Source organism: Octopus bimaculoides, unplaced genomic scaffold (assembly GCF_046866305.1).
Source record: "Octopus bimaculoides isolate indiv1 unplaced genomic scaffold, ASM4686630v1 contig91, whole genome shotgun sequence".
NCBI classification, from domain to species: Eukaryota; Metazoa; Mollusca; class Cephalopoda; order Octopoda; family Octopodidae; genus Octopus; species Octopus bimaculoides.
Window position 1 is genome coordinate 121,825 of NW_028315341.1, and position 27,703 is coordinate 149,527.

At 41.4% G+C, this 27,703-nt stretch overlaps 1 protein-coding gene and 1 long non-coding RNA gene across 6 annotated transcripts in view; one reads left to right on the plus strand and one right to left on the minus strand.

Annotated features, from left to right (window-relative positions):
* LOC149129235 (uncharacterized) overlaps positions 1 to 14,120 on the plus strand; it is an 83,142-nt gene extending 69,022 nt beyond the window's left edge. For 4 of the 5 annotated variants that reach the window (XM_089346681.1, XM_089346684.1, XM_089346685.1 and 1 more), the window contains one exon: positions 10,143 to 14,120. The gene's annotated coding sequence lies outside the window, so the exon portion shown is untranslated. The remainder of the gene's footprint in view (positions 1 to 10,142) is intronic. The other variant, XM_089346686.1, reaches the window with a different exon arrangement.
* Positions 14,121 to 15,582: 1,462 nt separating this feature from the next.
* Positions 15,583 to 27,377, minus strand: LOC149129237 (uncharacterized). Its single transcript, XR_016240159.1, has 2 exons — positions 26,086 to 27,377; positions 15,583 to 21,329 (listed from the first exon to the last, which is right to left on the minus strand). It is a non-coding gene; the product is annotated as an uncharacterized LOC149129237 (long non-coding RNA).
* Between the last annotated feature and the right edge of the window lie 326 nt (positions 27,378 to 27,703).

A 27,703-nucleotide genomic window follows, 5' to 3' on the forward strand; every position in this document is an offset into this window, starting at 1 on the left:
GCTAGTATATATTATATAAAAAAAGCTTTAAGGCGCTGCTCCAGCATGGCCGCAGTCTAATGAATGAAACAAGTAAAAGAAAGAAAGGAACATGAGAAAAAAAAACCCATACATTTCGTACGTATACCTGCGGCTAAAGACACGCAGCTAGCTTTACTGATTGAGTGTGACAAGGGACGGATTGATGTCTAGCAAGATATATTTAAACGAAGTCTATGAACAGCATTCGACAATCCAGAATCGACCCACCCTCTCTGATCGAAGTAACCAAGTCTCGAAGGTAAATTCTTCCATTTATTGTGAGATGATGGGGGGTGGATTGGTTCGCAAAAGTTTTGCTTCGTCTCGACGTTTCCATGGAACCTTTGATTTCTTTGTAGGATGCCAAGAAGATTCCGTCCAGATTCTCTGTTGTCGGCTGAATTCCTGATTGTTGTTTCTAAGTTATTTGGGGATGTAAGAGAGGTGCAATTGTATCCCCTAGACCGTCTCTGGTTTGTGTTCGATAAGCTTGGGTTCATTTCTGTGTATGTTTTTGCTTTATTTTCCTTCAGCAAGAGCTTATCCGATGCCTATTCTACGATGAACTGTGTTTCGTAGTTAATAAACAAATTGCTTTGTCTTTGCCAGCCTTGTAGCGAGTTTGTTTCTTCAGCTTCACAAGTTGTTTGCCACAGTTTAAAGACACTTTCCAAGCGTTGACCATCTCAATGTTTCTTTAATTCGTTGTAGATTTCCTCATCTATGTTCTTCAATTTTTCTTCATTGCTCAGCGCTCTAAGCTTAAGCAATTCTATTTCTGTCTTCATGTTTTCCAAGTGTTAGTTTCTCCCATAATTGTCTTTGTTGGTCCTGTTCGTTTGGAATACGTTTAATTTGGAGTTTATGAGTCAGAATTTAACCAGTGTTCATAAATTTCTGCCTTGTGCTTGTTTTTGATCATGTTCCAGAAAGTAACCTTTCTGGCTTTAAGTTTTTCATTCTATATGTGTATAATGCGGTTTTTAATTGATAGTGGAGGGGGATGGGCTTCTATCTTGTGTATCATCTGTAGGTGAATTTTCATTTAAGCAATTATAATGTGGTAAAGAATGAAGAGTGGTGCATAATTTGGACAAATGTTGATTGAGCTGTTGCAGGGATTGTTCTTTCTCTTCTTTTCCTCTTGTGTGGAGCGAGTGAGTTCATCAGTGTTGCTAATCAAAAGTCTCAAATTCGTGTTCATCTCTCTCAGTTCCTTAAGAGTCTCTTCATTCCTTAAGAGTCTCTTCGTCTCAAGAAGATTAAGTTTGTCCAAAGACACCTGGAAAAGGTTTAGTTTTTGAAAGCATTATATTTCGGTTGCCTAGTTCCATGAGACTTACCTTGTCTGTTGGAATACATTTTTAGATTACTGGCGTGTACAATACATGCTCACACATGTATGTATATATATATATATATGTATATATATATATAGGTAAGTGGTAGGTTTGCCTCAATCCTTCAGGGGTAGTCTGAAGCATCCAAGCAACCAGGGGATGTTTAAATCCGGAGGCACTCCTGGGGATCACCTGTATGGGTACCGTCATGGGAAGAGGGCGTCCAGAGGCAGGTAATATGTTGCTTAAACCGTAGTTTATGCATTTACTTGGAGGACAATCAGTAAGTTGTCATAATAGTGTTTGGAGTGTGGATATGTGTATACATATGAGTACGTACATGCACATATATGTTTGTGTGTGTATGCCCATATACATGTTTGTGTGAGTGTGTATGTATGTAGACATTATGAACACAGGAGGTGTTTCTTTCTTTTTTTTATAAATCTCCTTTTACAAAACCACTACATTATAGGGATGTCAAAAAACCGACACCGGCCCCTAAGTGATGGCCTTGAAAAATTCTGTTTTAGTCGAATGAATCGAATCCAGCACTTATTTTGGTCTGCTTTGCTGAACTGCTAGGTTATAGGAGCATAAACACCAACACCAGTTATCAAGCAGTGATGGGAGACAGACACACAGACATGAGGAGACACACACACACATATATATTCGATGGGCTTCTTTCAGTTTCCATCCACCAAAACCACTCACAAGGCTTTGGTCGGCTTGAGACTATAGCAGAAGACACTTGCTCAAGGTGGCACGCAGTGAGACTGAACCCAGAACCATGTGGTTGGGAAGCAAGCCTCTTACTACACATAATATATGACAAAGATGGTGGGATAGGCTGGAAGTATAAGGTAAGTGATGACGTATGAACGGTCAAGGGGCCTTGCAAGTAAGACAGACATGTGAGCAGAAGGACAACTAGTGCGTATGACTTTTGCTTTCGGGCTTTCGCTTGGGACAGACATGGTGACCCCGCAAGAGTTCAGGGAAATTGGCGTTAGGTTCTGGACAGTATAAATGTTGCGAGAGGACCCACGTGACAGATGAACCAAGCTTTTTAGCCCATTTCACACACCTGCTTATACCCACTGATCCACTGACTTGTACGAGTTAAGGCAGCTGGTGTATATATATATATACAAACATATATGCTGTGTGTAGCATCGTGTGAAAGAGGGAGGCTAGTATATATTATATAAAAAAAGCTTTAAGGCGCTGCTCCAGCATGGCCGCAGTCTAATGAATGAAACAAGTAAAAGAAAGAAAGGAACATGAGAAAAAAAAACCCATACATTTCGTACGTATACCTGCGGCTAAAGACACGCAGCTAGCTTTATTGATTGAGTGTGACAAGGGACGGATTGATGTCTAGCAAGATATATTTAAACGAAGTCTATGAAAAGCATTCGACAATCCAGAATCGACCCACCCTCTCTGATCGAAGTAACCAAGTCTCGAAGGTAAATTCTTCCATTTATTGTGAGATGATGGGGGGTGGATTGGTTCGCAAAAGTTTTGCTTCGTCTCGACGTTTCCATGGAACCTTTGATTTCTTTGTAGGATGCCAAGAAGATTCCGTCCAGATTCTCTGTTGTCGGCTGAATTCCTGATTGTTGTTTCTAAGTTATTTGGGGATGTAAGAGAGGTGGAGTTGCCTCCCCTTGTCCGTCTCTGGTTTGTGTTCGATAAGCTTGGGTTCATTTCTGTGTATGTTTTTGCTTTATTTTCCTTCAGCAAGGGCTTATCCGATGCCTATTCTACGATGAACTGTGTTTCGTAGTTAATAAACAAATTGCTTTGTCTTTGCCAGCCTTGTAGCGAGTTTGTTTCTTCAGCTTCACAAGTTGTTTGCCACAGTTTAAAGACACTTTCCAAGCGTTGACCATCTCAATGTTTCTTTAATTCGTTGTAGATTTCCTCATCCATGTTCTTCAATTTTTCTTCATTGCTCAGCGCTCTAAGCTTAAGCAGTTCTATTTCTGTCTTCATGTTTTCCAAGTGTTAGTTTCTCCCATAATTGTCTTTGTTGGTCCTGTTCGTTTGGAATACGTTTAATTTGGAGTTTATGAGGCAGAATTTAACCAGTGTTCATAAATTTCTGCCTTGTGCTTGTTTTTGATGATGTTCCAGAAAGTAACCTTTCTGGCTTTAAGTTTTTCATTCTATATGTGTATAATGCGGTTTTTAATTGATAGTGGAGGGGGATGGGCTTCTATCTTGTGTATCATCTTTAGGTGGATTTTCATTTAAGCAATTATTATGTGGTAAAGAATGAAGAGTGGTGCATAATTTGGACAAATGTTGATTGAGCTGTTGCAGGGATTGTTCTTTCTCTTCTTTTCCTCTTGTGTGGAGCGAGTGAGTTCATCAGTGTTGCTAATCAAAAGTCTCAAATTCGTGTTCATCTCTCTCAGTTCCTTAAGAGTCTCTTCATTCCTTAAGAGTCTCTTCGTCTCAAGAAGATTAAGTTTGTCCAAAGACACCTGGAAAAGGTTTAGTTTTTGAAAGCATTATATTTCGGTTGCCTAGTTCCATGAGACTTACCTTGTCTGTTGGAATACATTTTTAGATTACTGGCGTGTACAATACATGCTCACACATGTATGTATATATATATATATATGTATATATATATATAGGTAAGTGGTAGGTTTGCCTCAATCCTTCAGGGGTAGTCTGAAGCATCCAAGCAACCAGGGGATGTTTAAATCCGGAGGCACTCCTGGGGATCACCTGTATGGGTACCGTCATGGGAAGAGGGCGTCCAGAGGCAGGTAATATGTTGCTTAAACCGTAGTTTATGCATTTACTTGGAGGACAATCAGTAAGTTGTCATAATAGTGTTTGGAGTGTGGATATGTGTATACATATGAGTACGTACATGCACATATATGTTTGTGTGTGTATGCCCATATACATGTTTGTGTGAGTGTGTATGTATGTAGACATTATGAACACAGGAGGTGTTTCTTTCTTTTTTTTATAAATCTCCTTTTACAAAACCACTACATTATAGGGATGTCAAAAAACCGACACCGGCCCCTAAGTGATGGCCTTGAAAAATTCTGTTTTAGTCGAATGAATCGAATCCAGCACTTATTTTGGTCTGCTTTGCTGAACTGCTAGGTTATAGGAGCATAAACACCAACACCAGTTATCAAGCAGTGATGGGAGACAGACACACAGACATGAGGAGACACACACACACATATATATTCGATGGGCTTCTTTCAGTTTCCATCCACCAAAACCACTCACAAGGCTTTGGTCGGCTTGAGACTATAGCAGAAGACACTTGCTCAAGGTGGCACGCAGTGAGACTGAACCCAGAACCATGTGGTTGGGAAGCAAGCCTCTTACTACACATAATATATGACAAAGATGGTGGGATAGGCTGGAAGTATAAGGTAAGTGATGACGTATGAACGGTCAAGGGGCCTTGCAAGTAAGACAGACATGTGAGCAGAAGGACAACTAGTGCGTATGACTTTTGCTTTTGGGCTTTCGCTTGGGACAGACATGGTGACCCCGCAAGAGTTCAGGGAAATTGGCGTTAGGTTCTGGCCAGAGGTTAGGTCGGTGTATCCTAAGTGGACAGTATAAATGTTGCGAGAGGACCCATGTGACAGATGAACCAAGCTTTTTAGCCCATTTCACACACCTGCTTATACCCACTGATCCACTGACTTGTACGAGTTAAGGCAGCTGGTGTATATATATATATACAAACATATATGCTGTGTGTAGCATCGTGTGAAAGAGGGAGGCTAGTATATATTATATAAAAAAAACTTTAAGGCGCTGCTCCAGCATGGCCGCAGTCTAATGAATGAAACAAGTAAAAGAAAGAAAGGAACATGAGAAAAAAACCCCCATACATTTCGTACGTATACCTGCGGCTAAAGACACGCAGCTAGCTTTACTGATTGAGTGTGACAAGGGACGGATTGATGTCTAGCAAGATATATTTAAACGAAGTCTATGAAAAGCATTCGACAATCCAGAATCGACCCACCCTCTCTGATCGAAGTAACCAAGTCTCGAAGGTAAATTCTTCCATTTATTGTGAGATGATGTGGGGTGGATTGGTTCGCAAAAGTTTTGCTTCGTCTCGACGTTTCCATGGAACCTATGATTTCTTTGTAGGATGCCAAGTAGATTCCGTCCAGATTCTCTGTTGTCGGCTGAATTCCTGATTGTTGTTTCTAAGTTATTTGGGGATGTAAGGTCGGTGGAGTTGCCTCCCCTTGTCCGTCTCTGGTTTGTGTTCGATAAGCTTGGGTTCATTTCTGTGTATGTTTTTGGTTTATTTTCCTTCAGCAAGGGCTTATCCGATGCCTATTCTACGATGAACTGTGTTTCGTAGTTAATAAACAAATTGCTTTGTCTTTGCCAGCCTTGTAGCGAGTTTGTTTCTTCAGCTTCACAAGTTGTTTGCCACAGTTTAAAGACACTTTCCAAGCGTTGACCATCTCAATGTTTCTTTAATTCGTTGTAGATTTCCTCATCCATGTTCTTCAATTTTTCTTCATTGCTCAGCGCTCTAAGCTTAAGCAGTTCTATTTCTGTCTTCATGTTTTCCAAGTGTTAGTTTCTCCCATAATTGTCTTTGTTGGTCCTGTTCGTTTGGAATACGTTTAATTTGGAGTTTATGAGGCAGAATTTAACCAGTGTTCATAAATTTCTGCCTTGTGCTTGTTTTTGATGATGTTCCAGAAAGTAACCTTTCTGGCTTTAAGTTTTTCATTCTATATGTGTATAATGCGGTTTTTAATTGATAGTGGAGGGGGATGGGCTTCTATCTTGTGTATCATCTTTAGGTGGATTTTCATTTAAGCAATTATTATGTGGTAAAGAATGAAGAGTGGTGCATAATTTGGACAAATGTTGATTGAGCTGTTGCAGGGATTGTTCTTTCTCTTCTTTTCCTCTTGTGTGGAGCGAGTGAGTTCATCAGTGTTGCTAATCAAAAGTCTCAAATTCGTGTTCATCTCTCTCAGTTCCTTAAGAGTCTCAAGAAGATTAAGTTTGTCCAAAGACACCTGGAAAAGGTTTAGTTTTTGAAAGCATTATATTTCGGTTGCCTACTTCCATGAGAGTTACCTTGTCTGTTGGAATACATTTTTAGATTACTGGCGTGTACAATACATGCTCACACATGTATGTATGTATGTATGTATATATATATATATATATATATATATATATATATATATATATCATCATCATCATCGTTTAACGTCTGCTTTCCATGCTAGCATGGGTTGGACGATTTGACTGAGGACTGGTGAAACCGGATGGCAACACCAGGCTCCAGCCCGATTTGGCAGAGTTTCTACAGCTGGATGCCCTTCCTAACGCCAACCACTCAGAGAGTGTAGTGGGTGCTTTTACGTGTCACCCGCACGAAAACGGCCACGCTCGAAATGGTGTCTTTTATGTGCCACCCGCACAAGCCAGTCCAGGGGCACTGGCAACGATCTCGCTCGAAAATCCTACAGGAGCCAGTCAGGCGGTACTGGCAACGGCCACGCTCAAAATGGTGCATCTCATGTGCCACCCGCACAAGAACCAGTCCAGGGGCACTGGCAACGATCTTACTTGGCTTGCCGGGTCTTCTCACGCACAGCACATTTCCAAAGGTCTCGGTCCGTAGTCATCGCCTCGGTGAGGCCCAATGTACGAAGGTCTTGCCTCACCACCTCAGCCCAGGTCTTCCTGGGCCTACCTCTTCCACGGGTTCCCTCAACTGTTAGGGTGTGGCACTTTTTCACGCAGCTCTCCTCCTCCATTCTCACCACATGTCCATACCAGCCCAATCGTCTCTCTTGCACGCCACAACTGATGCTTCTAATGTTCAGCTTTTCTCTCAAGATACTTACACTCTGACGGGTATTCACATTGACATTACACATCCAACGGAGCATACTGGCTTCATTCCTTGCGAGCTTACGTATGTCCTCAGCAGTTACAGCCCATGTTTCACTGCCATGTAGCATGGTTGTTCGTACGCATGCGTCATACAGTCTGCCTTTTAGTCTGAGTGAGAGTCCCTTTGTCGCCAGCAGGGGTAAGAGCTCTCTAAACTTTGCCCAGGCTATTCTTATTCTAGCAGCTACACTTTCAGCGCACCCACCCCCACTACTAACTTGGTCGCCCAGATAGCGGAAGCTATCAACTACCTCTAGTTTTTCACCCTGGAATGAGATAGAAGTTGTTTCCTGTTTGTTTGCAGTCTTTATTGCACCTGAACATCTGCCACAAACAAAAACTAACTTGCTAGTTAACCTGCCTTTGATGTTGCTGCACCTCTTATGTGTCCATAGCTTGCACCGGGTACATCTTATAGAGTTACTACCTACTCCTTATCTACATACTGAGCAGGGCCATCTACCTGAAGGGGTTTGTGTTTTATCTACCTTCCTACTTATTAGGCCCTTCAATTCTAGACCTTGCTTCCACACCTGAAACTTCTCCTCTAGTTCTGATAGTGACTCCGCAATTAGGGCAAGGTCATCAGCATAGAGGAGCTCCCAGGGGCAACCTGTCTTGAACTCCTCTGTGATTGCCTGGAGGACTATGGTAAATAATAGGGGGCTGAAGACGGAACCTTGGTGGACCCCTACCTCTACCCGGAATTCATTGCTGTACTCATTTCCAACCCTCACCTTACTGGCAGCATCTCTGTACATGGCTCGCACAGCTCTCACTAACCATTCTTCTATCCCAAGTTTCCTCATTGACCACCAGATAAGGGATCGGGGGACCCTGTCAAAGGCTTTCTCCATGTCAACGAAAGCCAGGTACAGAGGTTTATCCTTAGCTAGGTATTTCTCCTGCAACTGTCTCACTAGAAATAAGGCATCAGTAGTGCTTTTACCTGGCACGAACCCAAACTGCATCTCATTTAATTGATTCGCTCCCTAATTAGTTGGGCTATGACCCTCTCTGTAACTTTCATAACCTGATCTAACAGCTTGATGCCTCTGTAATTATTTGTATCTAAAGCGTCCCCTTTACCTTTGTAGCAGTTGACTATGATGCTGCTACACCAGTCATTGGGTATGACTCCTTCGTGTATCACCTGGTTCGTAATACGGGTGACTAGGCTATAGCCAACACTGCCAGATATTTTGAGCATCTCTGCAGTGATTCCTGATGGGCCGGGGGCTTTCCCGGTCTTCATACTCTTAATTGCTTTATCTACCCTGGTACTATCAACTCGGATAGCTGGTCCCTCTATTGGGTCGACATACGGCAGGCTCTCTTTCTCCCATTCATTCTCTTTATTAAGCAATCTATCGTAGTGGCATCTCCAGACCTCTTTCTTTGCAGCCTCATTTAGTGCAAGCGTACCATCATCCATGCGAACACATTTCTCTCCTACAACATCACTATTCTCTCTCCTACACTGTCTTGCAACCCGAAATACCTCGAGTCTTTGGTCCTCACGGCGCAGAACATTGGCAAATCTTTCCTTATCTGCTTCCCCTCTGGCTAAATAAACCTGTCGCCTAGCCTCCCTTCTGGCACATTGGTACAATTCCCTGCTACCACCGTTCTTCCAGTCCTTCCAAGCCTGTTTCTTTTGTCTAATAGCCCTGTCTACCTCCTTGTTCCACCACCACGTTACTCTGGGTCGGGAGGGGACCTTACACCACCCACAAATCTGGTCGGTGGCTTTCAACAGGTTGTCCCGCAGAAATCTCCAATTGTCTTCCACGTTGTATGATGCTTTTTAGCCCATTTCACACACCTGCTGTAAAGCGGTTGGCATTTGGAAGGGCATCCAGCTGTAGAAACCTTGCCAAATCAATTTGAGCGTGGTGCAGCCTCTTAGCTTGCCAGTCCTCAGTCAAACCGTCCATGGGAAGCAGAATTAAATGATGATGCTTTATTCACAATTTTATAAACTTCTCTCTCACGCTTCCCCTCTTTTTCTCTCTTGTTCTTCACTTTTCCCTTCAACCAATCACATGAAGAAGGCATTACAGTCAGACGAAATAACTAAGGAATAAGACTGAGTTAAAAAGAATTCCACGTTTCACTCCCAGCCTCCCTGACTTCAGCCAATCACATGACAGCCTCACGAATGGGCTGAGTAACGGAGGAAGAAGCAGAATTATTATAAGATTGAATTTTCGTTACCAGCCCGGCTGAAACTGGCTCTGGCTCCAACTACAAATGTTGTGTTGTTTTTAGAAGTTCTCAATTAAAATCTCCCACCATACCTTAGTCACGTTCTGTTCCTAAAACTGGCTGAATGATAAGTGAGTTATTCAACACAGAGCATCTCGAAATAAATGCACCACTGGGAATGATGTATATTGGCTAATACTGGGTTGGGTACACAAGAAAGTTTTAATATAGAGTTGCACATATTAGTGGATGATCAGTTTGTAATTCTGGATCATTTCCTTGTATCCAGAATAATGTGGCTCCTGGCCTTGCCCGGTTCCATGGTGGTAATGTAAAAAGCATCCTGAACACTATTTATTTATTTACTTATATATTTATTCATTTATTTATTTATGTATTTATTAATTTATATATATATATTTTTTATTTATCTATATTTTTATTTATTTATTTATTTATATATATATATATATATTTATTTATATGGTGTGGCTCCTGGCCTTGCCCAGTTGCTCCCAAGATGTCCAGCCGATGCCAGCAGACAAAATGGATGGTAAATGAGGATAGAATTTATCTATTTTGTATTGTTTTATTGTCTAATTTTTTTTTATTTTTTTTTCTTTGCAGCTTTTCCACATAGATGTTGGTATATATAACATTATACATTACATAAATGTGTATGTGCGTGTACAACATGTCCATATACGCATGCATATATACACAGACTGAGAGAAGAAGAGTTAGCTGCCTGCTTATATTTGTACTGATGATGTTATTGAAATTACAATAATTATTATTCTTATTAATCTCCCTTCCAACATTCTTGCCTCCTGTTTTCATTTCTTCCTTATTCCTCCTCTTCCTCCCCATCATACCACAACCTCTGACCCCTTGCTGCTTCTCCTTAACCATTTATAGACACGCTCGTGCACATAGACGTCATCTGCCAAATTTCTTTTCTGCTGTGGTGGCGGCAGTGCTGGTGTTGTCCTTTTCTCTCACTATCAGCTTGGTGTAATAATATTTTTCCTTCATAAATGGTAGCTGACCGCACCATACAGTAAGGTTTTAGCAAAGTTGTATTGGAATAATGGGGCTGGGGAGCAGGACATCTTTAAAAATGTGTGTGTGCATGCGTCTTTCTGTAAAAATATATACAAGTTGGGGGGGGGCCAAAGGTCATGTGCCAAGATTAAGACTCTAATATCTCTATTGCACATTTCAAAAACAACCCATTTATATTTAATTAGAAAGCAAAACAAATTAGCAAATGTCTGTAGCTTTTATTCTTCGTTGCATGAGGAATATCAACTCCCTGTGACAATGTGTGCACAAATTTCTTTGGACTTTTTTTCTTTTTAAAGCCTCTTTCTGACAGAGACATCTCGGTGGTGAGGGGTCCACTTTGCTATGTGTTGGGCACACCGTATTGCATGAACTTCTCGAACAAATTGACCGGCCGTTGTATGCGATGTTGCTTTTTCTCACGATGCTTTTGGTTGGAGATGTCCACAACTGTTCTGTTCTGTTTTGTTGCACCATCGCAACCAGACTGAAAAACAAGTCCAATGTGCTCCGGAATTGTCAAAGACGCGTTTCAGTTTTTCTAAAATGGAGTGAAATAAAATAATAATAATAATGATTTCTTGTTACTCTTATTAAACTCTCCTTATTCTCCCCACCAAAGTGAGGGAGTTTGTGTGTGCTCAATGTTTTCCCATTAGATAGTCTGGTAGGTCTGTTGTCCCTTCATTTAGTTCCTTAGCCATCATAACTGCCCCCGTTTCTCTCTCTCTCTCTCTCTCTGCCTCTTCAGTATGTATGTGTTGGGGGAGTCTGTAATGTCGTCATGGTTACTGTTTTTTTTTTCGTTTGTTTTTTCACCACCACAGCTTTACTATTAACAATATTTCAGTCGCATTTTTAAATCTGATAATTTCAGGGCAGGAAACTCATGATTGTCACCTCATCCCTCCCTCCCTCCTTATTTCTAATATCTTTCTAAATTCTGTTGCTACAACTACTTTGACGACCACCACCACCACCCACAAGTACTGCTACTACTACTACTACTACTGTCATGTCTCTGAATCGGCAGAGCGTCAGACAAAAGGTGCTTTATGGGTAGGTAAGTCTGTTTCCCTTGCTAGCTTTGAATCTGTCAAAATACAGGATGGGCCCAAAGTCACACACTGAGACCCCCCTCTCCCCCATATTTCAAAAACAGCACTTTATGGTTAATTACAACACAAAACTAATTAGGAAATGTCAACATCCTGATTACAAGGGTTCGAAACATTCACCATTTGCAGATTTTTTTATTGTTTGTTGTACAAGGAACAGAATTTCCTGCAGAGATCTTTGCACAGGTAGGGGAGGGGGCAACCATTGGTATTTGTCCTGCACACTGCATGTTGCATGGACTCTTTGCACTAATCAGGCGCAGGCTGTGTGGTAAAGAAGCTTGCTTTCCAACCACATGGTTCCTGGTTCAGTCCCACTGTGTGGCACTTTAAATAAGTGTCCACTAAGCCTCGGGCCAACCAAAGCCTTGCGAGTGGATTTGGTTGACAGAAACTGAAAGAAGCCCGTCGTGTGTATATATATATATATATATGTGTGTATGTACATGTGAGTGTATCTGTCTGTCCCTGCCACCATTGTTTGATAGCCGATGGTGTGTTTACGTCCCCCGTAACTTAGCAGTTTGGCAAAAGAGATAGAATAAGTACTAGGCTTAGAAAAAATAATTCCTAGAGTCAATTTGTTCGACTGAGAGGCAGTGCTCCAGCATGGCTGCAGTCATGTGACTGAAACAAATAAAACAATAATCGACCAACAGTGTTTCAATGTTACACAAAATAATAATGATGATTAATAGTAGTATAAGATGTTATATTTTCGTGTGTGACTTTTGGCCCACCCTGTACCCAGAAATATGACCACCACCACAAAAAATAATAATTTTTTTTGCTATTGAAGTATCGAACGGGGTAGACAACTCTAGATATGTTTTGCTCTTATTTGACCTCCGTGAATTACAGCTTGTTTTTGCCAGATGGTAAGATGCATCTGTATACACACACATGTACATACATGCTGCTGCATGCAGATAGAGATTTGAGTGCACACGGAATTACATTGTGTGTGCATGGTGCGAGATATATAAATTCTGTGCACACATACTTCATTGCACATGTATATCTCTAGTCTTTAAACATATTTAAAGCTGTGGTCATGCTGGGGCACCACCGTTGCCTGTGCTACACTATTATTTGGAACATGAGAGAGTCTGATCACTGCTGCTCTCACCTGCCGTGAAGTAGTCTCATCTGGAACCCTTGGCAGGAAGAGACCCCGTTTTGTGTGTATATATATATCTAAATGTATATGTATAAATCTTGTGTGATCTTAGTTATTGTCTGGTTGCTTGAGGAGGTCAATAACACTGAAACCTATCCAAGGTTGTCCCCCCCACTATTGCAATTTATTTTAATTTCTAAACCTTCTTTCTCATTTAATTTACCTTTGTTGGGTTCGTTCTCTTCAAATGAACCTTCATACTTAATTACTTCTTCTCTCGTTATGGATGTAACTTCTGTAATAAAAGTCAGTGGTAGTTTTAACTCTGGGGCAGTGTTCCAACCATGGCCATCTCGTCTTAGAGGGGAATATCTAGCATTTTAATCTATTGTTTTTTTTTTTCATTCTTTATTCAAAGCAATTAGAACGGAAGGGTTGATTGGTCACTATATCTAGCGAGGGAGAGGTTAGTAGTTGTGGTGGGAGTAGTGTGAAGCACAGCAGAAGCTGTTGTAACCATTAACAACTTGGATCATTACCATAGTAACTGGTTGTGGTGGTAGTAACAGCAGTTTGGGTTAGTGGATGTCTAAGTGCACCTTAGTAAGTGGTTGATGGAAGGTGACAGCAGAAGCAACTAGTGGTCAAGGGTCCTTTTTCTTCTTCCTCCCATCCACTCCATGCCAATCACTCCCCCCTTCTATCATGTATACATACCTCTTCCTTCATCATTTCAATTTCAACTCTATTTTGAGAGGGAAAAAAAAAAAAGTATTGACCCTCCCACTTACAGTGTTTGTCTTTTTTTTTATTTGACTGGTGGGTCCACCTGCTGTGTGGTCCTGATCCCTTTCGTCTTTGGACAAAAGGATTCTAGCTGTAGTGAATTATTTTGACTGTGGCCATGTTGGAGCAAATCAACCCTGGGACTTCTGAAGCCTAGTACTTATTATTCTATTGGTCTCTTGTTAAACTGCTAAGTTATGGGGGACGTAAACACACCAACATTGGTTGTCAAGCGATGGGAAAGTGTCTTCTACTTATAGCCTCAGGCCAATCAAGGCCTGGAGGAAGCCTGTCGTATCTATGTGTATGTTTGTCTCTCCACCATCGCTTGGCAACCAATGTTGGTATGTTTAGCAAAAAGAGACGGTACTAGACTTACAAAGTGTATGTCCTGGGGTCGAATTGGTTTGACTGACATGGCTGCAGTCAATTGACTGAAAACAAATAAAAGAATGTCTACATAGTCTTTTTTATCATCGAAAATATGTTTTTCTCGAATAAAAAAAATCATTTAAAGATGTTTTTTGTTGAATAAATAAAATAAAAACCACAAAAATTATGCAAAGAAGAAGAATCGACTGCAACAGGAAGAAGAAAACAAGTCTTAATCCAGAAAATCCCATCGTGGGACGCGCGGAAGGTAATAATGTCAATAGTATAACCAATAGGTGAGGAGTAGCTAAAAACAAAAAAAACGACGCCATTATAAGGCCCCCCTCCTTTAAAAATTTTTCCGGGTTTTGACACTTTAGCGACATCAAATCTCGAAAATCTTCTGGAGGAAATCTGGGGAACCGATGTCGCTAAAGTGTCAAAATTTTCTAAGTTTTGACACTTTAGCGACATCGGTTCCCCAGATTTCCTCCAGAAGATTTTCGAGATTTGATGTCGCTAAAGTGTCAAAACCCGGAAAAATTTTTAAGGGGGGGAGGCCTTATAATGGCGTCATTTTTTTTGTTTTTTGAACATACTCCTCCCGTATTTTTCGATTTTCTGGTTATCGGAAAGACACCGGGTTTCCTACACATTTTTTATTATTATTTCCAGGTAATTAAATAATATTTTTAATTACGATAATTAAATAAATATTACATTTTGGAAATGCTTAGGGAACAATTGGATCTTGTCGCGTTGGTTTCAAGGGAGGTAACTCTCTGCATTTTCCATTCTGTTTGGTGGTCAAGAGATAAATAAAATAAAACTATATCTACTTTGTGATTTCGAATCCTGGCTTTGTCAGCTTTATTTTTCAAGTTTCTACAACATTTAAGTATGATAATTTAGTGTCTATAATGTCTGTGTATATATTATGAATCGAGTAATGTATGTGTATATATTATGAATAGCGTAATATATGTGTATATATTATGAATCGAGTAATGTATGTGTATATATTATGAATTGAGTAATGTATGTGCTTGTGTGTATATATTATGAATCTAGTAATGTGTGTGTGTGTGTGTGTGTGTGTAAATATTATGAATCGAGTAATGTATATGCTTGTGTGTATATATTATAAATCTAGTAGTGAGAGTGTGTGTGTATATATTATGAATCTAGTAAGGTGTGTGTGTATTATGAATGGAGTAATGTATGTATGTGTATATATTATGAATCGAGTAATGTATGTATGTGTATATATTATGAATCTAGTAAGGTGTGTGTACATATTATGAATCGAGCAACGTGTGTGCATATATTATGAATCGAGTTATGTATGTATATATTATGAATCTAGTAATGTATGTGCTTGTGTGTATATATTATGAATCTAGTAATGTGTGTGTGTGTGTGTGTGTAAATATTATGAATCGAGTAATGTATATGCTTGTGTGTATATATTATAAATCTAGTAGTGAGAGTGTGTGTGTATATATTATGAATCTAGTAGTGTATGTATATTATGAATCTAGTAAGGTGTATGTGTATTATGAATGGAGTAATGTATGTATGTGTATATATTATGAATCTAGTAATGTATGTGTATATATTTGTCAGCTTTATTTTTCAAGGTCAATAAAACAGTATGAAGCGAAAGTGACATATCGATTACAATTCAATCAACAGAAAATTAGCATGCAAGTGGCTCAGTACTCCGCAGACACGTCTTCTTCACGTAATTTACAAAGAAATACAATGTGACAAGGCCGGTCCCTTTGAATTACAGGTGTAAGTGATTTTTGCCAGGTAAGTGGACTGGGGCACGGTGAAATTAATGTTTAAGTGGCTGTGCATTCCACAGACGTGTTCCCTGTGAACGGTTTTCGTCGAACGAATCAAACTTAATAAATTATCGAAAAGAAAATAAAATGTCTGGTCCTGGGGTTGTAAACAAGTGATGGCGGATACAAATACTGACTGAAACCGGTCACAGAAATAAGACAGAGAAAGAAATAAAGACCGTAAGGAGTGGATTTGGTAGGCGGAAACTGAAAGAAGCCCGTTGTATATATGTATGTTTGTGTGTCTGTTTGTCCCCACCTCCCAACATCGCTTGACAACCGATGCTGGTGTGTTTACGTCAACGTAAATTAGCGGTTTCGGCAAAAGAGACCGATAGAATAAGTACCAGGCTTACAAAGAGTAAGTCCTGCGGTCGATTTGACCGACTATAAAGGCGGTGCTCCAGCTTGGACGCAGTCAAAAGGACTGAAACAAGGAAAAGAGTAATTTTAACGAGTTCCTACCGCCATCTTCACCGCCATTGCTATGACAAACCAACAACAAACACCAGCGCCATCTATCTGTAACGTCTCTATTTTACTCTGGCTTCTCCGAGTTACTTCCCTTTGTTTCTCTGCGATCAGAATCTTTATTTCGCTGGACGAATGTGTTTTAGCTTCTAAGATCCTTCTGGGACCGATTATTAATTAAAAGACGAACATTGAGGGGTCAACGTAATTAACTGCCCCCGCCCATGCGTATAATTGAAAGGATTACGAACATTATTATTATTTTTAAAGGCAGAATCGTTAGCACGCCGGAGAAAGTGCTTAACGGTGTTCAGTCCGTCTTTACGTTCTGAGTTCAAATTCCGCCGATGTCGACTGTTCCTTTCAACCTATAAGGGTTAGGGTAATTAAAACGCTAGGGGGTCAACATAATCGACTACTCCCCTCCCTCAAAATATGTAGGTGTGTTTGTGTGTCTGTGTTTGTCCCCCCACCATCGCTTGACAATCGATGCTGGTGTGTTTACGTCCCCGTAACTTAGTGGTTTCGGCAAAAGAGAATAAGTATTAGGCTTACAAATCTCTCTATCTGCATGCAGCAGCATGTATGTACATGTGTGTGTATACAGATGCATCTTACCATCTGGCAAAAACAAGCTGTAATTCACGGAGGTCAAATAAGAGCAAAACATATCTAGAGTTGTCTACCCCGTTCGATACTTCAATAGCAAAAAAAAATATTATTTTTTGTGGTGGTGGTCATATTTCTGGGTACAGGGTGGGCCAAAAGTCACACACGAAAATATAACATCTTATACTACTATTAATCATCATTATTATTTTGTGTAACATTGAAACACTGTTGGTCGATTATTGTTTTATTTGTTTCAGTCACATGACTGCAGCCATGCTGGAGCACTGCCTCTCAGTCGAACAAATTGACTCTAGGAATTATTTTTTCTAAGCCTAGTACTTATTCTATCTCTTTTGCCAAACTGCTAAGTTACGGGGGACGTAAACACACCATCGGCTATCAAACAATGGTGGCAGGGACAGACAGATACACTCACATGTACATACACACATATATATATATATATATACACACGACGGGCTTCTTTCAGTTTCTGTCAACCAAATCCACTCGCAAGGCTTTGGTTGGCCCGAGGCTTAGTGGACACTTATTTAAAGTGCCACACAGTGGGACTGAACCAGGAACCATGTGGTTGGAAAGCAAGCTTCTTTACCACACAGCCTGCGCCTGATTAGTGCAAAGAGTCCATGCAACATGCAGTGTGCAGGACAAATACCAATGGTTGCCCCCTCCCCTACCTGTGCAAAGATCTCTGCAGGAAATTCTGTTCCTTGTACAACAAACAATAAAAAAATCTGCAAATGGTGAATGTTTCGAACCCTTGTAATCAGGATGTTGACATTTCCTAATTAGTTTTGTGTTGTAATTAACCATAAAGTGCTGTTTTTGAAATATGGGGGAGAGGGGGGTCTCAGTGTGTGACTTTGGGCCCATCCTGTATTTTGACAGATTCAAAGCTAGCAAGGGAAACAGACTTACCTACCCATAAAGCACCTTTTGTCTGACGCTCTGCCGATTCAGAGACATGACAGTAGTAGTAGTAGTAGTAGCAGTACTTGTGGGTGGTGGTGGTGGTCGTCAAAGTAGTTGTAGCAACAGAATTTAGAAAGATATTAGAAATAAGGAGGGAGGGAGGGATGAGGTGACAATCATGAGTTTCCTGCCCTGAAATTATCAGATTTAAAAATGCGACTGAAATATTGTTAATAGTAAAGCTGTGGTGGTGAAAAAACAAACGAAAAAAAAAACAGTAACCATGACGACATTACAGACTCCCCCAACACATACATACTGAAGAGGCAGAGAGAGAGAGAGAGAGAGAAACGGGGGCAGTTATGATGGCTAAGGAACTAAATGAAGGGACAACAGACCTACCAGACTATCTAATGGGAAAACATTGAGCACACACAAACTCCCTCACTTTGGTGGGGAGAATAAGGAGAGTTTAATAAGAGTAACAAGAAATCATTATTATTATTATTTTATTTCACTCCATTTTAGAAAAACTGAAACGCGTCTTTGACAATTCCGGAGCACATTGGACTTGTTTTTCAGTCTGGTTGCGATGGTGCAACAAAACAGAACAGAACAGTTGTGGACATCTCCAACCAAAAGCATCGTGAGAAAAAGCAACATCGCATACAACGGCCGGTCAATTTGTTCGAGAAGTTCATGCAATACGGTGTGCCCAACACATAGCAAAGTGGACCCCTCACCACCGAGATGTCTCTGTCAGAAAGAGGCTTTAAAAAGAAAAAAAGTCCAAAGAAATTTGTGCACACATTGTCACAGGGAGTTGATATTCCTCATGCAACGAAGAATAAAAGCTACAGACATTTGCTAATTTGTTTTGCTTTCTAATTAAATATAAATGGGTTGTTTTTGAAATGTGCAATAGAGATATTAGAGTCTTAATCTTGGCACATGACCTTTGGCCCCCCCCCAACTTGTATATATTTTTACAGAAAGACGCATGCACACACACATTTTTAAAGATGTCCTGCTCCCCAGCCCCATTATTCCAATACAACTTTGCTAAAACCTTACTGTATGGTGCGGTCAGCTACCATTTATGAAGGAAAAATATTATTACACCAAGCTGATAGTGAGAGAAAAGGACAACACCAGCACTGCCGCCACCACAGCAGAAAAGAAATTTGGCAGATGACGTCTATGTGCACGAGCGTGTCTATAAATGGTTAAGGAGAAGCAGCAAGGGGTCAGAGGTTGTGGTATGATGGGGAGGAAGAGGAGGAATAAGGAAGAAATGAAAACAGGAGGCAAGAATGTTGGAAGGGAGATTAATAAGAATAATAATTATTGTAATTTCAATAACATCATCAGTACAAATATAAGCAGGCAGCTAACTCCCCTTCTCCTCTTCTTCTTCTCTCAGTCTGTGTATATATGCATGCGTATATGGACATGTTGTACACACACACGCACATACACATTTATGTAATGTATACCCCCCCCCCCGGCCCATCAGGAATCACTGCAGAGATGCTCAAAATATCTGGCAGTGTTGGCTATAGCCTAGTCACCCGTATTACGAACCAGGTGATACACGAAGGAGTCATACCCTATGACTGGTGTAGCAGCATCATAGTCAACTGCTACAAAGGTAAAGGGGACGCTTTAGATACAAATAATTACAGAGGCATCAAGCTGTTAGATCAGGTTATGAAAGTTACAGAGAGGGTCATAGCCCAACTAATTAGGGAGCGAATCAATTTAGATGAGATGCAGTTTGGGTTCGTGCCAGGTAAAAGCACTACTGATGCCTTATTTCTAGTGAGACAGTTGCAAGAGAAATACCTAGCTAAGGATAAACCTCTGTACCTGGCTTTCGTTGACATGGAGAAAGCCTTTGACAGGGTCCCCCGATCCCTTATCTGGTGGTCAATGAGGAAACTTGGGATAGAAGAATGGTTAGTGAGAGCTGTGCGAGCCATGTACAGAGATGCTGCCAGTAAGGTGAGGGTTGGAAATGAGTACAGCAATGAATTCCGGGTAGAGGTAGGGGTCCACCAAGGTTCCGTCCTCAGCCCCCTATTATTTACCATAGTCCTCCAGGCAATCACAGAGGAGTTCAAGACAGGTTGCCCCTGGGAGCTCCTCTATGCTGATGACCTTGCCCTAATTGCGGAGTCACTAGCAGAACTAGAGGAGAAGTTTCAGGTGTGGAAGCAAGGTCTAGAATTGAAGGGCCTAATAAGTAGGAAGGTAGATAAAACACAAACCCCTTCAGGTAGATGGCCCTGCTCAGTATGTAGAAAAGGAGTAGGTAGTAACTCTATAAGATGTACCCGGTGCAAGCTATGGACACATAAGAGGTGCAGCAACATCAAAGGCAGGTTAACTAGCAAGTTAGTTTTTGTTTGTGGCAGATGTTCAGGTGCAATAAAGACTGCAAACAAACAGGAAACAACTTCTATCTCATTCCAGGGTGAAAAACTAGAGGTAGTCGATAGCTTCCGCTATCTGGGCGACCAAGTTAGTAGTGGGGGTGGGTGCGCTGAAAGTGTAGCTGCTAGAATAAGAATAGCCTGGGCAAAGTTTAGAGAGCTCTTACCCCTGCTGGCGACAAAGGGACTCTCACTCAGAGTAAAAGGCAGACTGTATGACGCATGCGTACGAACAACCATGCTACATGGCAGTGAAACATGGGCTGTAACTGCTGAGGACATACGTAAGCTCGCAAGGAATGAAGCCAGTATGCTCCGTTGGATGTGTAATGTCAATGTGAATACCCGTCAGAGTGTAAGTATCTTGAGAGAAAAGCTGAACATTAGAAGCATCAGTTGTGGCGTGCAAGAGAGACGATTGCGCTGGTATGGACATGTGGTGAGAATGGAGGAGGATAGCTGCGTGAAAAAGTGCCACACCCTAACAGTTGAGGGAACCCGTGGAAGAGGTAGGCCCAGGAAGACCTGGGCTGAGGTGGTGAGGCAAGACCTTCGTACATTGGGCCTCACCGAGGCGATGACTACGGACCGAGACCTTTGGAAATGGGCTGTGCGTGAGAAGACCCGGCAAGCCAAGTAAGATCGTTGCCAGTGCCCCTGGACTGGTTCTTGTGCGGGTGGCACATGAGATGCACCATTTTGAGCGTGGCCGTTGCCAGTACCGCCTGACTGGCTCCTGTAGGATTTTCGAGCGAGATCGTTGCCAGTGCCCCTGGACTGGCTTGTGCGGGTGGTACATAAAAGACACCATTTCGAGCGTGGCCGTTTTCGTGCAGGTGACACGTAAAAGCACCCACTACACTCTCTGAGTGGTTGGCGTTAGGAAGGGCATCCAGCTGTAGAAACTCTGCCAAATCAGACTGGAGCCTGGTGTTGCCATCCGGTTTCACCAGTCCTCAGTCAAATCGTCCAACCCATGCTAGCATGGAAAGCGGACGTTAAACGATGATGATGATGATGATGATGATGATACCAACATCTATGTGGAAAAGCTGCAAAGACAAAGAAAAAAAAAAAAAAAGAAAAAAAGATTAGACAATAAAACCACAAATCCCGAAAAAGACAAAATAACAATACAAAATAGATAAATTCTATCCTCATTTACCATCCATTTTGTCTGCTGGCATCGGCTGGACATCTTGGGAGCAACTGGGCAAGGCCAGGAGCCACACCATATAAATAAATATATATATATATATATAAATAAATAAATAAATAAAAATATAGATAAATAAAAAATATATATATATAAATTAATAAATACATAAATAAATAAATGAATAAATATATAAGTAAATAAATAAATAGTTTTCAGGATGCTTTTTACATTACCACCATGGAACCGGGCAAGGCCAGGAGCCACATTATTCTGGATACAAGGAAATGATCCAGAATTACAAACTGATCATCCACTAATATGTGCAACTCTATATTAAAACTTTCTTGTGTACCCAACCCAGTATTAGCCAATATACATCATTCCCAGTGGTGCATTTATTTCGAGATGCTCTGTGTTGAATAACTCAGTTATCATTCAGCCAGTTTTAGGAACAGAACGTGACTAAGGTATGGTGGGAGATTTTAATTGAGAACTTCTAAAAACAACACAACATTTGTAGTTGGAGCCAGAGCCAGTTTCAGCCGGGTTGGTAACGAAAATTCAATCTTATAATAATTCTGCTTCTTCCTCCGTTACTCAGCCCATTCGTGAGGCTGTCATGTGATTGGCTGAAGTCGGGGAGGCTGCGAGTGAAACGTGGAATTCTTTTTAACTCAGTCTTATTCCTTAGTTATTTCGTCTGACTGTAATGCCTTCTTCATGTGATTGGTTGAAGGGAAAAGTGAAGAACAAGAGAGAAAAAGAGGGGAAGCGTGAGAGACAAGTTTATAAAATTGTGAATAAAGCATCATCATTTAATTCTGCTTCCCATGGACGGTTTGACTGAGGACTGGCAAGCTAAGAGGCTGCACCACGCTCAAATTGATTTGGCAAGGTTTCTACAGCTGGATGCCCTTCCAAATGCCAACCGCTTTACAGCAGGTGTGTGAAATGGGCTAAAAAGCATCATACAACGTGGAAGACAATTGGAGATTTCTGCGGGACAACCTGTTGAAAGCCACCGACCAGATTTGTGGGTGGTGTAAGGTCCCCTCCCAACCCAGAGTAACGTGGTGGTGGAACAAGGAGGTAGACAGGGCTATTAGACAAAAGAAACAGGCTTGGAAGGACTGGAAGAACGGTGGTAGCAGGGAATTGTACCAATGTGCCAGAAGGGAGGCTAGGCGACAGGTTTATTTAGCCAGAGGGGAAGCAGATAAGGAAAGATTTGCCAATGTTCTGCGCCGTGAGGACCAAAGACTCGAGGTATTTCGTGTTGCAAGACAGTGTAGGAGAGAGAATAGTGATGTTGTAGGAGAGAAATGTGTTCGCATGGATGATGGTACGCTTGCACTAAATGAGGCTGCAAAGAAAGAGGTCTGGAGATGCCACTACGATAGATTGCTTAATAAAGAGAATGAATGGGAGAAAGAGAGCCTGCCGTATGTCGACCCAATAGAGGGACCAGCTATCCGAGTTGATAGTACCAGGGTAGATAAAGCAATTAAGAGTATGAAGACCGGGAAAGCCCCCGGCCCATCAGGAATCACTGCAGAGATGCTCAAAATATCTGGCAGTGTTGGCTATAGCCTAGTCACCCGTATTACGAACCAGGTGATACACGAAGGAGTCATACCCAATGACTGGTGTAGCAGCATCATAGTCAACTGCTACAAAGGTAAAGGGGACGCTTTAGAAACAAATAATTACAGAGGCATCAAGCTGTTAGATCAGGTTATGAAAGTTACAGAGAGGGTCATAGCCCAACTAATTAGGGAGCGAATCAATTAAATGAGATGCAGTTTGGGTTCGTGCCAGGTAAAAGCACTACTGATGCCTTATTTCTAGTGAGACAGTTGCAGGAGAAATACCTAGCTAAGGATAAACCTCTGTACCTGGCTTTCGTTAACATGGAGAAAGCCTTTGACAGGGTCCCCCGATCCCTTATCTGGTGGTCAATGAGGAAACTTGGGATAGAAGAATGGTTAGTGAGAGCTGTGCGAGCCATGTACAGAGATGCTGCCAGTAAGGTGAGGGTTGGAAATGAGTACAGCAATGAATTCCGGGTAGAGGTAGGGGTCCACCAAGGTTCCGTCCTCAGCCCCCTATTATTTACCATAGTCCTCCAGGCAATCACAGAGGAGTTCAAGACAGGTTGCCCCTGGGAGCTCCTCTATGCTGATGACCTTGCCCTAATTGCGGAGTCACTATCAGAACTAGAGGAGAAGTTTCAGGTGTGGAAGCAAGGTCTAGAATTGAAGGGCCTAATAAGTAGGAAGGTAGATAAAACACAAACCCCTTCAGGTAGATGGCCCTGCTCAGTATGTAGAAAAGGAGTAGGTAGTAACTCTATAAGATGTACCCGGTGCAAGCTATGGACACATAAGAGGTGCAGCAACATCAAAGGCAGGTTAACTAGCAAGTTAGTTTTTGTTTGTGGCAGATGTTCAGGTGCAATAAAGACTGCAAACAAACAGGAAACAACTTCTATCTCATTCCAGGGTGAAAAACTAGAGGTAGTCGATAGCTTCCGCTATCTGGGCGACCAAGTTAGTAGTGGGGGTGGGTGCGCTGAAAGTGTAGCTGCTAGAATAAGAATAGCCTGGGCAAAGTTTAGAGAGCTCTTACCCCTGCTGGCGACAAAGGGACTCTCACTCAGAGTAAAAGGCAGACTGTATGATGCATGCGTACGAACAACCATGCTACATGGCAGTGAAACATGGGCTGTAACTGCTGAGGACATACGTAAGCTCGCAAGGAATGAAGCCAGTATGCTCCGTTGGATGTGTAATGTCAATGTGAATACCCGTCAGAGTGTAAGTATCTTGAGAGAAAAGCTGAACATTAGAAGCATCAGTTGTGGCGTGCAAGAGAGACGATTGCGCTGGTAAGGACATGTGGTGAGAATGGAGGAGGATAGCTGCGTGAAAAAGTGCCACACCCTAACAGTTGAGGGAACCCGTGGAAGAGGTAGGCCCAGGAAGACCTGGGCTGAGGTGGTGAGGCAAGACCTTCGTACATTGGGCCTCACCGAGGCGATGACTACGGACCGAGACCTTTGGAAATGTGCTGTGTGTGAGAAGACCCGGCAAGCCAAGTAAGATCGTTGCCAGTGCCCCTGGACTGGTTCTTGTGCGGGTGGCACATGAGATGCACCATTTTGAGCGTGGCCGTTGCCAGTACCGCCTGACTGGCTCCTGTAGGATTTTCGAGCGAGATCGTTGCCAGTGCCCCTGGACTGGCTTGTGCGGGTGGCACATAAAAGACACCATTTCGAGCGTGGCCGTTTTCGTGCGGGTGACACGTAAAAGCACCCACTACACTCTCTGAGTGGTTGGCGTTAGGAAGGGCATCCAGCTGTAGAAACTCTGCCAAATCAGGCTGGAGCCTGGTGTTGCCATCCGGTTTCACCAGTCCTCAGTCAAATCGTCCAACCCATGCTAGCATGGAAAGCAGACGTTAAACGATGATGATGATGATGATGATGATATATATATATATATATATATATATACATACATACATACATGTGTGAGCATGTATTGTACACGCCAGTAATCTAAAAATGTATTCCAACAGACAAGGTAACTCTCATGGAAGTAGGCAACCGAAATATAATGCTTTCAAAAACTAAACCTTTTCCAGGTGTCTTTGGACAAACTTAATCTTCTTGAGACGAAGAGACTCTTAAGGAACTGAGAGAGATGAACACGAATTTGAGACTTTTGATTAGCAACACTGATGAACTCACTCGCTCCACACAAGAAGAAAAGAAGAGAAAGAACAATCCCTGCAACAGCTCAATCAACATTTGTCCAAATTATGCACCACTCTTCATTCTTTACCACATAATAATTGCTTAAATGAAAATCCACCTAAAGATGATACACAAGATAGAAGCCCATCCCCCTCCACTATCAATTAAAAACCGCATTATACACATATAGAATGAAAAACTTAAAGCCAGAAAGGTTACTTTCTGGAACATCATCAAAAACAAGCACAAGGCAGAAATTTATGAACACTGGTTAAATTCTGCCTCATAAACTCCAAATTAAACGTATTCCAAACGAACAGGACCAACAAAGACAATTATGGGAGAAACTAACACTTGGAAAACATGAAGACAGAAATAGAACTGCTTAAGCTTAGAGCGCTGAGCAATGAAGAAAAATTGAAGAACATAGATGAGGAAATCTACAACGAATTAAAGAAACATTGAGATGGTCAACGCTTGGAAAGTGTCTTTAAACTGTGGCAAACAACTTGTGAAGCTGAAGAAACAAACTCGCTACAAGGCTGGCAAAGACAAAGCAATTTGTTTATTAACTACGAAACACAGTTCATCGTAGAATAGGCATCGGATAAGCCCTTGCTGAAGGAAAATAAACCAAAAACATCCACAGAAATGAACCCAGGCTTATCGAACACAAACCAGAGACGGACAAGGGGAGGCAACTCCACCGACCTTACATCCCCAAATAACTTAGAAACAACAATCAGGAATTCAGCCGACAACAGAGAATCTGGACGGAATCTTCTTGGCATCCTACAAAGAAATCAAAGGTTCCATGGAAACGTCGAGACGAAGCAAAACTTTTGCGAACCAATCCACCCTCCATCATCTCACAATAAATGGAAGAATTTACCTTCGAGACTTGGTTACTTCGATCAGAGAGGGTGGGTCGATTCTGGATTGTCGAATGCTTTTCATAGACTTCGTTTAAATATATCTTGCTAGACATCAATCCGTCCCTTGTCACACTCAATCAGTAAAGCTAGCTGTGTGTCTTTAGCCGCAGGTATACGTACGAAATGTATGGGTTTTTTTTTCTCATGTTCCTTTCTTTCTTTTACTTGTTTCATTCATTAGACTGCACCCATGCTGGAGCAGCGCCTTAAAGTTTTTTTTATATAATATATACTAGCCTCCCTCTTTCACACGATGCTACACACAGCATATATGTTTGTATATATATATATATATATACACCAGCTGCCTTAACTCGTACAAGTCAGTGGATCAGTGGGTATAAGCAGGTGTGTGAAATGGGCTAAAAAGCTTGGTTCATCTGTCACATGGGTCCTCTCGCAACATTTATACTGTCCACTTAGGATACACCGACCTAACCTCTGGCCAGAACCTAACGCCAATTTCCCTGAACTCTTGCGGGGTCACCATGTCTGTCCCAAGCGAAAGCCCGAAAGCAAAAGTCATACGCACTAGTTGTCCTTCTGCTCACATGTCTGTCTTACTTGCAAGGCCCCTTGACCGTTCATACGTCATCACTTACCTTATACTTCCAGCCTATCCCACCATCTTTGTCATATATTATGTGTAGTAAGAGGCTTGCTTCCCAACCACATGGTTCTGGGTTCAGTCTCACTGCGTGCCACCTTGAGCAAGTGTCTTCTGCTATAGTCTCAAGCCGACCAAAGCCTTGTGAGTGGTTTTGGTGGATGGAAACTGAAAGAAGCCCATCGAATATATATATGTGTGTGTGTGTCTCCTCATGTCTGTGTGTCTGTCTCCCATCACTGCTTGATAACTGGTGTTGGTGTTTATGCTCCTATAATCTAGCAGTTCAGCAAAGCAGACCAAAATAAGTGCTGGATTCGATTCATTCGACTAAAACAGAATTTTTCAAGGCCATCACTTAGGGGCCGGTGTCGGTTTTTTGACATCCCTATAATGTAGTGGTTTTGTAAAAGGAGATTTATAAAAAAAAGAAAGAAACACCTCCTGTGTTCATAATGTCTACATACATACACACTCACACAAACATGTATATGGGCATACACACACAAACATATATGTGCATGTACGTACTCATATGTATACACATATCCACACTCCAAACACTATTATGACAACTTACTGATTGTCCTATCTATATACATATATAAATAATGCTATATTTACCTAATATTGAGGTTTCATTCTTTTGTTGTCACTTTATTATTATCATTGTATATATATATATATATATATATATATATATATAGGATCTTTTTTAAAACGGGGGCCACATTTTTCATTAATGTTTTACGTAGTGTTTTTGGTACCGAAAGACTTTCAAACTTCGTATACTTATCTATTTTATGTTGTAGAACAGAAAAATATTTTTGTATTCGAATTTATTTCATGTAAAAAATTGTCTTATTTCGATAATTTCAGCCAATCACTGACATCCATTCAGCAGATATACATTAAGTGCCGACTACATAAACAAACGATTCTTCGTTTTATTTGCTTTTTTCGTTTTA